The sequence below is a fragment of the Pinus tabuliformis genome, chromosome Q, assembly GCF_031772625.1.
Source record: "Pinus tabuliformis cultivar Carrire ecotype Pingquan chromosome Q, CPIR1, whole genome shotgun sequence".
Taxonomy (NCBI): domain Eukaryota; kingdom Viridiplantae; phylum Streptophyta; class Pinopsida; order Pinales; family Pinaceae; genus Pinus; species Pinus tabuliformis.
The window spans coordinates 89,451,528-89,460,451 of record NC_142296.1 but is presented as its reverse complement, the minus strand read 5'-3'; the positions used below and the strand labels follow the sequence as shown (position 1 = coordinate 89,460,451).

Sequence of the window (8,924 nt, the reverse complement as noted above, 5' to 3'; positions counted from 1 at the left end):
CTAGCTTTAAATTCTAGCCAAAACCACCTAAGGCTCAATCGGGGGTGGCATAAAGACACAAGGACCTGGTTAAACTATTGAGAGATCAACGAGAATGATGCATTGCAAAACATAAATAACATTAAAGACATTGTTACTTCTAAGTTCAAAGAAAACATGTGGTGTGGGAAAGATTTAGCGCCTAAAAGAAAATTAAGTTATTATAAGAAGGTCATCAACCCCACCCTAGAAGATCAAAAGTATCTCTCTATTTTAACTAGCTCAAAGAAGAAAATTAATATAGCAAATATTAAAACGAATTCTCATGAGCTCCATAGTGAAACAGGTCATTGGGCAGTTCCTAAGACGCCATGGATGGAAAGGATCTGCCATATATGTGAGAATAGGAACATCGAGGATGAAAACCACTTCCTCTTAGAGTGCCCCGCGTACAACCACATTAGATCTCAATTTCACAATCTTTGTTACAATACTGACCTTCCTAGCCTTTTACAATGTCAAAATTATAGTGAGCTCGGGAGACTTCTCTCCAAGCTTTTTGAGCATAGGAATAAAATCTTAAATCAAAATAAATAATTTGTTTCTTTAGTTCTGATAAACCAATGTTTGGTCTTAGCGGACGTTAACCACCACCACCACCATCATCATCATCATATTGCATAATATGTAATTAGTTTTACATTCCGTTTTTACAGTTATGAGACACAACTGTTGCCAAGACACTGTCTCGAAGTTTATTTGGGCTTGTACAATATTATTGTGATTAATAACAAAATCATAACCATTTGAAAAAGATATATCTATTTTTATATATAATTGATCTAAAATAATAAAACAAGAATTTTACATCTTCAATTACATGTATTAAAAAAATGCATTTTCATATTATATATATTAAAAAAAATAACTTTCCTCATAAATTAATATGTATTCTCTTAATACATCAAAGTTTTTTCATCGCCATTCTTTTTTACCAATCTAATTATTGACACTTAACCATTATATTCTTGGATTTGCTCTCAAGCTAACCATTATATTCTTGGATTTGCTCTCAAGCTACAGTGTTTAATAATGAAAGCATTCAAATAATATTACATAACAGTAGCAATATAATTGTATGCTTTATATAATTGATCTAAAATAATAAAACAAGAATTTTACATCTTCAATTACATGTATTAAAAAATGCATTTTCATATTATATATATTAAAAATAATAACTTCCCCCATACATTAATATGCATTCATCTTAATACATCAAAGTTTTTTCAACGCCATTCTTTTTTACCAATCTACTTATTGACATTTAATCATTATATTCTTGGATTTGCTCTCAAGCTACAGTGTTTAATAATGAAAGCATTCAAATAATATTACATAACAGTAGCAATATAATTGTATGCTCTATGTCACCAATGTACAGCAGCTGATTGCTAAGAACAAAAGTACTACATCAGCTGCTAAGAACAAAAGTACTACAATAATAATACATAAGAGAAACAATATGATTCCGATTATGTAAAACAGATTGATTTATGCTTTATATGCTTTACATTTTAATTGCAACGATGTGTTAAATGTGTAACGTTCAATAAATTAAAAATTAAAACAAAACAAAACTAATGACCCACCAAATTCCTCAATGAATCCACCTTATGCTCAAGCAAATGGATTTTTAAAATCCTCTATATCATACTTTTAAATTCCTTAAGCTGAAAAAGATCATTAATAATTTATCTGCATACTATAATGTAAGAAAAAAATAATTTATCTGCATACTATAATGTAAGAAAAAAATTTCAATCCTCTATGATCGAATTTTAACATCTCTTTGAAAAATGATTTCACGTAATATCGATGCCAGCTGATTAATAATTTGAGTTATATATATTATACAGTAGGGAATAAACAAATACAGTGATTGCTAGACTAATAACGTGGTCACAATTTAAGCACGCACCTAGTTGATTAATAATTTATCAGCATCCCATAATGCAGTATACTATGACAAAATGCAATCACTACTAGACTCACAACGCGGTCATAATTTATGCATGTCACTGAAAACTCATAAAACAGTTTCTCGTGCATATCAGATCATAGAGTTTGTTTCCTGCTTCTCCCTCTATCAATTTAGAGAAAAAAGTGACTTGTCGTTCTATCAGGTAGACTATAAAATGAATTCACCATGAATTCACCACAACCATTGAGAAAATTTTACTGGCTGTTATCACTAAAATAAAAGAAAGGTAAAATGGCTTATGCAAATGCCCTAGTTAACCAACATCAGCACATGTCCTCGCAAGATTGAAAGGGTGAGCTTACACCTCAGCCCAGCAACCTAGAAATTTTTTTAATGGCCGTTATAAAAAAAAAAAAGAGTAGCTCATGCAAATGTGCCATTTATGCTGAACAAATATCAACGCTTGTACCTGCAAAATTGAAAGAGTGACTTTGCACCATTTAACTAATAAATAATCTGTCAAAGTTAATCAATTTCATTTGGGTAGCTGATTGGTTTGATTAATAACCTTGGTAAACCTTTACTGACTTGATTTTTGATATTTTATGAGAGTAACTGATTATTGAAAGAGTTATTTGACCATTTAAGTAATAAATGATCTGTCAAAGTTTATCAAATTAAGCAATTACATTTGGGTTGTCACCATTTACTTGACTTGATTTTCCATATTTTAACGAGTGTAGCTGATTTTGGAAGTGTGAATTTGCACTATTTAACTAATAAATGATCTGTCAGAGATAATCAATTACATTTGGGTAGCGGATTAGTTTGAGTAATTGATTAATAACTTTAGTAAACTTTTGCTTGGCTTAATTTTTCGATTTTTTAATGAGAATGGCTGGTTAATAACATTATGAATCTTTTACTTAACTTGATTTTTTAATACAATATTTGATATTTAATCTCTAGTGCATTTTTTTAGTGATGGCAATGTCAATGTATAATGCTTGGTTTCTATGTTTTCCAAGAAGTAATCATCCTGAAAGCAATCATCCTAAGAGCGGTTGCAGTATACTAACGTGAGCAGCAATCTTCATTATTTGCTTCTGCATGGTTTTCAAAGAAAATCATTGCATTATTTGCTTATGCATGTTTTTCAAAGAAAATCATTGCAGTGGCAGCAACAAAAGGTAGGTTGCTTTTGGGTTTGACAAAATCAGGCGGCCTGATCTATGCGATAAGACAGATAGCCTTCATTGTGGACAACGGATAGCTTTCATGATGAGCAAAATGTCATTGGGAAGAGAATCCTTTTGCTACCACTTAAGTGGAATGCATTCGATTACGTTTCCCATCAATATATGGCAGTGATGATGCCCTTCTTACCCAATAATGTGGTGGTGTAGTGAATGGGTCTGAGGCACAGTTTGATTTAATGGTTAATGGTTTCACCAAACAGGCAAAGATGTTTTTCACACTCACATACATACATATACACATTATATATATGATGTTTTTCGCACTCACATACATATATAGACATATATGTATATACACATTATATATGTAATTTGATTTAATGGTTTTACCTCAGAGCGAAAGATGTTTTTCACTCTTCGTGTCTATGTATATATAGATATGATTCGAGATAATTCACCTGAAAAGAAGAGGAGATGTATTTTCAAGTTCGTGGGTGTTTAGTTCAGTTACATGGTGTAGTGAATGGGTCTGAGGTACAGTTTGATTTAATGGTGAATGGTTTCACCAAACAGGCAAAGATGTTTTTCGCACTCACATACATACATATACACATTATATATATGATGTTTTTCGCACTCACATACATATATACACATTATATATGTAATTTGATTTAATGGTTTTACCTCAGAGGCGAAAGATGTTTTTCACTCTTCGTGTCTATGTATATATACATATGATTCGAGATAATTCACCTGAAAAGAAGAGGAGATGTATTTTCAAGTTCGTGGGTGTTTTGTTCACTTACACACCAGAAGTGTCTTCATCACTGATTCGACTCCCAATTATAGTTGTAGCGTCTTCATCACTGATCCCACTGCCAATTATAGTTAAATGTTTATGTTTCAGAGAAAATATTGGTGAACAATCCAATCTCACACAACACAGTATACCTTATGCAGTGTTATGTTTGCAAATCCAGTCACAGAAGCCAATACAAGTATTCTAGGTTTGGTGTGATATCCAAGTACTAAACTCACTTCTATTTCATCACCATAGCTAGGGTTTACTGTCATGTAAAACAAGATAAGCAATCCAGATTGAATTTGCGACATGGTACTTAAATCGGACAGCAAAATTCAAATTAATAAACAAGCTGATACAGTACTAGCGCATTAAACGAAGCGAGAAGCCATGATAGAATTTGCAGTCATAAGAGAGCGTGGAGCGCCATTTAATTGCAATCGAAATTTTGCACACTAAATGAAGCCATGGAAATATTTTTTTGTCTACGAAGCATGAACTTCTCTTAAACAAAACAAAAAAATCTGCAGACTATGCAGCTATTGATGTGATGATGGTGGTGGATAAAACTAAAAGCTTAAAACCTAGTTTGTGAAGCAGCCCATTCTGTGGAAACCTAAAAAAGAAAAAATAGAGAGTAAGCAAACCATAACATCTCTGTTAGGAATGATTTGTATACATAATTATATTAGTGCTGTGCTGACCTTGTAGAATTTTCGTTTGGGTGGTCACTGCTGGGCTCCGTTTTCTGGGTGCTACAAAATTCATGGCGATGAAGGTCAATAAGGGGGTGGTCGACCCGGCGCCCAGGCCGCGTATGCATCAGACGGTATCTGGCAGTTTAGTAAATTGGGCGGCACGTTGTACATGGGGGGCATACTGGAAGGATCGGTCATCTGTTGCTGCTGCTGCTGCTGCTGGTGGCCGGCGATGGGAGACATCATTCCGCCGGGTTGCTGAATCTGCAGCGGCGGCGCTTCTTCGTCATCGAGGGGGAGCCGCTCGTAAGTGGCGTTCATGAAGGAAGCGGCCATGATGACCACGGGACCCGACGCCACCAGAGCTCCGACCACGCTGCCCCCCACCACTTGGCCTTGACCTCCGGCCAAATAGATGGTCAACCCGGTTGCTCCCGGCGGTGCAGGAGGCGGCAGAAATGAACCGGAGAGGGATAGAATTTCGAAACGCCCATGGAGGGTCACAATTGCACCTGGTGCAGCCGGTTGCCGGAGCGTGACGTTGGTCACCATACCGGTGCCGCTGAGAATGCAGACTCCCCGTTGCCTCCGCCGCGCGAAAGTGGCAACGCTCTCGCCAACATCGCACCCGTTGGCGATCTCCATCACGTGTGCTCTCAGAGCGTTGCCGCTGTCCCTGGTTATGATTATCGGAGGCTTCGGCTTGTTCTTGGATCCCGGTGGCCTCCCTCTCGGTTTTCTCATGCCGCCCGGGTCGCCTTCATCGCCTGCCTCCGGTGACAACCCTGACTTCCCGTTGTGATCCCGTTCGCGCTTCTGCCCCCTCCCGAGCCCGTTGTTGTGATCGTGATCCTCTGAACCGTGCAAGACGTCTCTTGTCTGGAAGGGAGGTGGCAGGGAATGAGCATGACCTGATGGTGCTCCTGGATCCATCCCCACCATTGACACATCCCCCGTCCACCACCACTCAACTCAGCTCAACTCTTCCTTTTTCTTCACATTCAGCTGCCTGCACATTCCATCTCCATCTCAGCCATCATCACTTCCCTTTCTTCTTCTGGACTCCAATATGCCGCCTATTCTGTACCTTTCACAATTCTAAAAATCCCCTCCCCTTCTCTATCCCTGTGGCTTCTGAATCAACACACACAGTAGAAACCAACCAAAAAATATATTGTTATTTGTCACTGTCAGATCAAGAACCATAACAAATCACAGATAAGATGTTGAATCTATGTGCCTGGCTTCATCTGAAGCAGCAAGAAAGTTTTGGATGAAAGAAGATTGTGGGGAGGACGTGAGAAGGCTAATCAAGCATCTGCATAGATTTGATCTGGGCTGGGCTGGGGCTCTGGGCCAGGTCAAATATATGTTGTTGTGAAATGAAATGTCAGGCCAAACTCCAGGACGAGGACGATGGATAGATACAGGTGATGAGTGAAGTTAAGGATGAATGTGGTGGGGTTAAGGTCTGGTTAAGTTTAAGTCTAATAGGGCAGCGTGCGCATGGGCAAGTGGGACAGTGGGACGGTGAGCAGGTCCCCACCTGGTGACTGTCTCTCTCTCTCTCTACTTATCCTTTTAAATTTCTAACAGCTTAGGCAGCGAGTTAACCTCGGTTAATCATAGGCACGCATGCTTTCCATTCTGTAACTGTCTGCCTTGGGTAATCGGGGTTATCGGCAAGTCAAAACCTGGTTCTGCCTGCACAGGCCATCGTTTTGTTGTCGGCTTCAATGCAGCATCCCTCTGCATCGGAAGGAAGCGGAGATTTAGATAAGTGGGTGCCAACTTTTAGCTAATCTGGTAATAAATTCCAGTCTTTTTATGACAAAATATTCAACTTTCAATTTATTGTATTGAAAAACTCATTTATAATGTTAAAATTTGCATAATCTTATATCACAATCACTAATATTTACAAAATCTTATATCACAATCGCAACTTTTTTTTTACTTAAATTTTGTAAATTAACTATTGTTATATCAATTTAAATCTATTTTTAATTTCCAAATTTTATTGTATCTTTAGATGTATCCATACTTCAAATATTATTGTATCTGTAGATGTATCCATACTTTATGTTTTAAGAAGTTTAGATGTATCCATACTTTATGTTTTAAGAAGTTTAGGTACTTATTTAAGGAAAAAAGTTAAGCTTTTTTATTTTTTCAGAGATCATTAATAAATATGCTCAGATATTTTAGGTGGTTTCAATATATTGATTTATAATATTTTACAGAATAAAATGGAATAATAGATTTCAATATTTATATTACACTTTAATATAATTTATTAAATTTTAGTATATATAATATAAATTTTATGATTTTAATTAAAAATTAAAATTTTAAAGATGAATTTATATATAATATAAATTTTTAGTATATTTTCAAGATGATTTTTTGTTTCTTCAAGTTATTATTTTGAAAAGATTTTTTAATATTATAAATTTGAGTTATATAATTTGTACAATCTAAATATTTTATGGATTTTTGAAAGTGCTAATCCATTTATAGATAAAAAAGTTATTTTATATATATATATATATAGTTTTAAGATTTTTTAAATATTTTTTTTATATTTTAAGATTTTGCAAATATTATATTTATGGAATAATATTCATCAAATTTTTTATTTTTAAATATTATATTATATTAAGTGCATAATATAATAGTAAATTTATTAATTTTTTTAACAAGTAGTTTCAATTTTAGATATTTTTTTTTGACATGTTATAGAGCTAATTTTGCTCTAAATCTAATAAGGATTTGTTGGAATTATAAATTTTAGTTCTATAATTTGCAAATTTCAAATGTGTAGAGGTTATTTAGAAGGTTAAATTTATTTATGAATTTAAAAACACATTTAAAAAAAATTAAACTTAAAACATTTACAAAAATTATTTGACTAGAATTCTAAAGTTTCAGAAATAGAAATTTTTCAAAATATTGAATCTATTTAGATATTAATACTCTAAATAATAAATTATATTGTATTTATAATTCAATAGAATGGGGTGTCTAAAAGTGAAAAAAAAACCTTCTTGAGTTTTTTAATAGATCTTACTGTATTTATAATTCAATAGAATGAGGTGTCCAAGAGTTGAGAAAAAACCTTCTTGAATTTCTCAAAACTTTATTAAGTTTCTTAATAGATTCTATTATATTTATATTTCAATATTCAATAAAATGAGGTGTCCAAGAGTTGAGAAAAAACCTTCTTGAATTTCTCAAAACTTTATTAAGTTCCTTAATAGAATTTCTCAAAACTTTATTAAGTTCCTTAATAGATTCTATATATTTATAATTCAATAAAATGAGGTGTCCAATAGTTGAGAAAAAACCTTGTTGAGTTTCTCAAACCTTTATTATGTTTCTCAATAATTTATACACTTATTATGTTTCTCAATAATTTATACACTGATGATCATGGATCGATCAAAATACAAGAATAAAAAAAAAAAATTAAATTAAAAAGATAAAGAAAAAAGTAAAGAGAAACGCGTAACTTCTAAAATAGTAGTAAAAAATTTTTTGACGATACACTTCATGTTAATACGATGTTTGCAATACATTTAACCGCGCCCACCCTATTTAACCTCGACAAATCGCAGTCCCCAAATTAGATTCATAAAATATTTGCGATGCTTTTTTCACAGGCTTTTAGGTTTATGAACGTTACAGCTCAAATTTGAGAGAAAGCCATGAAAGTTTTGACCGGATATTTGCCCTTATCGTCGTTGAAATCTGTGAGCTTTGGTCTCGGATCTGGTAGAGACAGACAGCAACCATGAAGGCATGATGTCTTTTAAAAAAACAAAAAGGTTGATCCTGAAAAGATATATAACCAGTAATAAAATAGATTTCAGGTGAACAAAACAAGTTTGCTTCATTTCATTTCGATTCCATTCCAGACAAATAAAATGTGTACATTTACAGGAATTTTGAGCCTCTAATCATTACCGTATAAAGGACACGAAGGGCGAGCGAAGCATTTCAAAGAAGAGGAAGGAGATGGGAGTTCCAATTCCAAATGTGTTTTATCCAAAGTACAATAAAAAACATAAAACTTTCTTATGTAAGCAAGGCTTAAGAAACTGTAATAATGGAGGTGAAAAACCTAAACAGGCTGTACTTGAATTTATTGAATTGCGGTACAAAAACACAGAGTTTGAAATGATGAATCATTTTGGCAGCAAGGCCTTGGGAAACCTTGCATGCAATAAGCCGTGCTCACCCAACAAAAATCAAAAGAA

The 8,924-nt window shown here is 34.0% G+C and overlaps 1 pseudogene; it reads right to left on the bottom strand.

Moving 5' to 3' along the window:
• Positions 1 to 4,366: 4,366 nt before the first annotated feature.
• LOC149218388 (AT-hook motif nuclear-localized protein 16 pseudogene) lies at positions 4,367 to 6,197 on the bottom strand (annotated as a pseudogene).
• Between the last annotated feature and the right edge of the window lie 2,727 nt (positions 6,198 to 8,924).